We start from the raw sequence: 6000 nt of genomic DNA on the forward strand, positions 1-6000 counted from the left end.
CACGTCACTCTTCATCACTGAAGGGAGTCAGGACAGACTCAAACAGGGTAGGAACGTGAAGGCAAGAGCTGGTGCAGAGGCCATGGAGGGGAGCTGCTTACTGGCTTGCTCCCCATGGCTCACTCAGCCTGCTTTCCAATAGAACCCAGGGCCACCAGCCCAGGGATGGCACCGTCCGCAATGGGCGGGGCTCTCCCCCATCAACCACTAATTAAGAGAATGTCCCGCAGGTTTGCCTACAGCCTGATCTTACAGAGACATTTTCTCAATTGAGGTTACCTCCCCTCAAATGACTATAGCTTGTGTGGTATCAGGGTTACCAGAGAAATTTGTAAGGAAAATGCCATTCATCATTTAAAGACCAGATAGTTTAATCTAATGAACTTTAATAACAAATCTCAGCCGCTTACCCCTTTGTGGTGTAATACCCAATTATGACCATCAGAGGGCGCCTGAGACTGGCCTTTAGTATTTAGGGGCTCCCAAACCAGAAGTGGCCTTTCTAGCCATTTTAGTTTGCATTTGTTTTTATCCGTAGTGTGGGCCTTTATGTAGTAGTAGGAGCGGCAGGGCTGTGTCCCCAGCACCCCGGCCACCTCGCTAGCTTATGCCCCAAAATAACAACACACAAATTGTATTCATTTAAACACTGCTTGGCCCATTAGCTCTAGCCCTTACTGGCTAATTCTGATATCCCGATCAACCCATTTCTAGTAAACTGTGTAGCACCGGTCTTACCGGGAAAGATTCAGCATGTCTGACCTAGCGGCTTGCTTCATTGTGTGCGTCTACCCGGGAGAAGGGAGCATGGCCTCTGAGCTCACTTCCTCTTCCTCCCAGCATTCTGTTCTGTTTACTCCTCCCACCTAGGTTTTAACCTATGAGACCAAGCAGTTTCTTTATTACTTAACCAATGGCCTTCCTCCATCACCTTTATACTTAAGAAGTTTATAAACTTTACAAATGTTAATAAGGAATCATGTGAGTGTACTTTATATAAGTTTAAGAAAATATTCAGACTCCCACATGCCTGGGCAGAGCTCATCTGACTCCGGCCTGTGGCACGCACTGCCTCCACGTGTCTTCTGTGGGCCCTAGACACTGAGAATGAGCACTTGAGTGCACGTACAAGTGTACAATTTGCACATATCTGTGTGTTCTCTGGATATTGACAATGTGCACTTGTGTGTGAACATACAGCCTGCATGGCTTGTCTGCATGTGTTCTAGACCAATGAGCCAACAGCCCACCCACTGAGGAGAGGGGCTGACTGTGAGCAATGCCTGTGTCTACTCTGCCTGCCAGGCTCTGAGCCACAACTCTCTTTTCCTTAGTGGTATTAATCTACCCCATCTTACTCTCCCACTTACCCTCTAGGTGCTTTCTGGTTTACGACCCCTGACTGTGCAATACAGGCAGGTGGAGCTTCTCCTGCAGGTCTGCATTTCCTACTCCTGCAGCCATAGATGAGAATTCTGTTACATGCTGCTCTGTACCGTATGTCTGAACTTTTCAGTGCCTCTCTGGCATCTACCTGGTGTAATCCCTACACCTACATTCCTTCTCCTTTTCCTCTCTCTCCCCAGAAATCCCGCCCATCTTTTCCTGCTTAGCAATTGGCCATTCAGCTCTTTAGTAAGCCAATCAGAAGGCGCCTTGGCAAAGACACATCTTCACAGTGTCCACAGATATTCTGCAACATCCCAGACCTTCGGTTTTAGAGAAGCTTCCCCCACCCCGTCAGAAGCTTTGTCTATTGCTGTGGAATTTGTGTTTGGGCTGACCAGCTCTAATGCTCACAGAGGGGAACCACTTCGAGTGGTTTCAAAATTAATGTATCCAAACACGGATTAAAATTGAACTAGGCAATACGCCCATCCATAATGAGAGGGTGAGTTCATCACAGGCTCTGTAGAGGAACAAGATCATTACAAGAAAATGCCCATCTAAGCCCACAATCTATCAGACTCGGGTTTTGGTCACAAAGACAAAGTTTAATTCCTCCAAGTGACCACTGTCCCATGTACTCATCCACTTAAAAATACTCAGCAGCTGGGACTGGAGCAGGGGCTGAGCAGAGAAGAGCATTTACTGCTCTTGAAGAAGATCTGGGTTAGTTCCCAGTACCTTCACGGTGGCTCACAGTTACCTATAACTTCAGTTCCATGGGATTCCACATCATTTTCTGACCTCCTCGGGTTCCAGGCATGCCTGTGGTGCCCATACACACATGCAGGTAACACACTCATACACACAGAATAAAATTTCAAAATCAAAGAAAGAAAGAAAGAAAGAAAGAAAGAAAGAAAGAAAGAAAGAAAGAAAGAAATTGCCAGCTATGTGGATAGTTGAGAGTCTGGTAAAGAAGTGTGTTTATAATTACCTGCCGGGGTCAGCAGTGAAAGAAAGAAAGAAAGAAAGAAAGAAAGAAAGAAAGAAAGAAAGAAAGAAAGAAAGAAAGAAAGAAGGAAATTGCCAACTATGTGGATAGTTGAGAGTCTGGTAAAGAAGTGTGTTTATAATTACCTGCCGGGGTCAGCAGTGGGTAGACCTATGTCATGCCTTGTCTGACCCCCTCCCTCTTTGGTATGTCTGGGTGTTTCTTCCCCTCTACCCCAGCTTTAATTTGTCAGGTACTGTGCTGAATGATGGCCTCAAAGAAAAGCGGTTCTCTTCTGGTAGGATTCAGGTAAGAACCTTGAGATGAGGTAATCCCGAGGTGCCTTCGTGGGCCCTGAATTCCATTTGTTCATGAGACTGACGAGGAGACCACACTCAGACACAACAAGGGAGTGAAGATGAAGACCACAGACCAGGAACCTCAAGGAAGAGCTGCCGTGGGAAGGTTTGGTGGGGGGAAGGAGGTTTTCCCTAGACCTCAGAGCCTTTGTACCCATACTGTGGCCTTGAGCCTCCACTTCAAAACTCTGAGACACTAACCTAGAGCCCTATATGACAACCACCTAACACATGGGGCTGGGGAACCTCCATCTTACAGCAGATCCAGATGGTTCTGGTCCACGGGTCACACTGGCAGAAGCTAATCTGGGACACTTGGTCACTGTCCTGGTGGCTGTGTCCAGTAGGAGAGGAAGGTTAGTCTTGGGAAGGTGAGGGAGAGTCGTTCCATCTTCTCAGCTGTTCTGTCTAGTAACAGTTACCTCATTGTCCTGTCTGGTAACAGTTGCTACCTCATTGTCCTTGGAAAAGTCTAGACGTGAACTGGCTGGCATTGCATTCTTCATGCTTCTGACCATTGGGATTTGCAACTGAGTATCACTTTGAGTGACAGTCACTGGCCTTCCATATGAAGGAGGGAGACCCCATACACTCTCATGTGTAAGTTCACAGGGCTGCAGCTCTCTGTCTTGTCCACTTGGAACTCTAGTGTGTGTAAGCCTGGGACCCGCACACCGCTCAGGAGGACTGTGCTCTTTTCTCTCCACCAAAGGGTTTTCTGAAGCTTTAGCCATTATTCTGATGTTCTGATTTTAAGTAAACACAGTACCATCACACAGTCTCCCACATAAATACACATTTCTATTAAAGACGGAACCTAGATAAAACTCTGAAGGTCAGCAGGAGGTGGCTAGTGTAGGTGAGGGCATTGGGCCTGGCAGAGAAGGTGTCTCTATGGACAACCCTGGAGGCCAGCAGGAGGTGGTTAGTGTAGGTGAGGGCATCGGGCCTGGCAGAGAAGGTGTGTCTCTACGGACAACCCTGGAGGCCAGCAGGAGGTGGCTAATGTAGGTGAGGGCATCGGGCCTGGCAGAGAAGGTGTCTCTATGGACAACCCTGGAGGCCACTCTGAGGAGTGGTTTTGAGAATTTCTTTGGACCCTAGCTGGATTGTATTAGTATTTGAATTTCTTTTGCTTCCCGAGACATCAGAATTGGTTTGGGAAATGCATGCAAGTGTTTTTATTTAATTCTCAACATTGTAACAATGATGCCCCTGGGAAAGGGATCTTCAGAAGAGAATGTGGGAAGGGAGCGAGCTTATGGGGACAGGAGCTGAACTCTAAGGCTGGGCGGGATAATCTCTCTTCACTGAGGTTACACAAACCATTTCACACGGAAACACCTAACCAAGGGCACCTAGTGACAAGCTGGCATACTTTCATTTTGTTGAGGACATTTTGTGCGCACAGTGGTTCAAAGGTCAGCAGAACCAGGATCCCAAAGAGCTGGAAGCGCTATTCTACCCAAGGACGTTAGGATACTGGTTTATCTGTCCTGTCTCTGGTGTTGGAAGCGAGTGAGGGCTGAGGGTCGTGTTACACATGGAGGACCCCGAAAGAAGTTGGTGTGTTGATAGACATCTGACGCCAGCCTAGGCTGCATATCATAATGCTGTTCTCAGATAAAGTCATGAGGCAAGGAGAGATAAAAACCAACCCTCTATCACTTTCCGTGGTGACCATAACTATGAACATCTCAGGCCCGCTTCCTGGAACTCTCTGTCTCAATGTTTCCTACCACACGGTGTCTCTCATTTCCAGCTTCTCCTGTCCTGTTATGGCAAATTGTTTTCATTGCCAACCAACTTGCATTTTCTATACAGCAATGGCCAGCACCCATTCTCCCTTGTATCCCAGGCCATTCTGGGTCTGTCCAGTGTGTGAGATACCAGACCAGTGGCTAATAGCTAATGTCATCTTCCACTGAACAGAAACCCCCCATTTTGATGCATCAATTAATTAATAGTTGTTTGCTCTTTGGTACATTGTGAACAAAACCTTCGCACCCATCCTACAGGAGAACCTCATCATTTCCTAATGCCTTGTCTTCCCGTCTGCAGGGCTTCCTAATAAGCCAGTATCCCCAGGGAATGTACCAACAACACATTGCCAGGCATGGAGATGGTGCCCTCTTTAAAGAAACAACCTTTGGCCTCATGTGACAAATTCAGAGGGGGGAAATAAGGGAAATTATCTGTGGACCCGTCATGTGACACCAGCCACATCCTCGGGCATTCTTTCTCTCCTCCTAAGATCAGCCACTCCTGCAGTTCCGAGCCCCGAAGCCTGCTTCTGTGACTGCCTGTGACTGCGTTCAGGACAAGAATGACACATTCCGCTTTAGTTTGCAGTCTTGCAGGGAGCCAGCTCATACCACCTGGACTCACATTTTTTGAAGATGTGATCTTTGCTTTTCTCTCTAAGGCTGGCTTAAGTCCTCCTCAGAGCTTAAGACTCCCAGTGGATCCTCACCTTTGATGTCTGAACACTCAGAATATTTGGGCTCCTTGTCTCTGCAATAATCCATCACATTCCTTGCAAGTGAGGGGCCGTCTGCGAGGCTCCAGGAGCTCCTCCTGAGGACGCAGATGTACATAGACTTTCTATTAACACCGTAGCTGAAGCATTCATGGTCTACAAAAGGTTAATAAGCAAAAAGTCACTGGTCTAGACAAGGTCTGTGAGAGAATAGAGTGCTGTTATCAAGGGAGACTAGAAAGGACTGGTCTCTTTGTGGCGGTGACATCACTGGAAGAGCTGGCTGCGGTATGAAGAGCACAGGGTGGAGATTGGGGTGCTCTCTGGAGGAAGCTGTGGAGAATCAGAGAGGAGGGGACAGGTGATGAGTCGATGCCCTCTGCATCCACTTCAGCACCCCCATCTGTAGGACGTTCTCACGGCTGCATGGGTGGGAAAGGAAGCGCCCACTTTTGTATCTAAGCTTTCATATCTTGTGGTAAACCACCACCAAGAGGTGACAACAGGATGCCATGAATCGCAGAGTACCCTGGAAAGCAGCCTCTAGGGGAACCTTAAGGGGGGGCGATTTTCCCACAGCTGCAAGTAAAAAGTTTATCATTTTAGCTGATCCCCTGTCCCCAGCCTGTGCACACAGGGATAAAAGTGTGACCACAGAAGCAGGGCTTTCTTTGAACTTGAATTATTAGAGAAATACTTGAATATTAATGCAAGATAAAGGAAGAGAATGTGTTTAACATCTGTGCACAGATGTTACCTCATTCACAGAGGATTGAGTGGAG

Source organism: Microtus pennsylvanicus, chromosome 1 (assembly GCF_037038515.1).
Source record: "Microtus pennsylvanicus isolate mMicPen1 chromosome 1, mMicPen1.hap1, whole genome shotgun sequence".
Lineage (NCBI taxonomy): Eukaryota > Metazoa > Chordata > Mammalia > Rodentia > Cricetidae > Microtus > Microtus pennsylvanicus.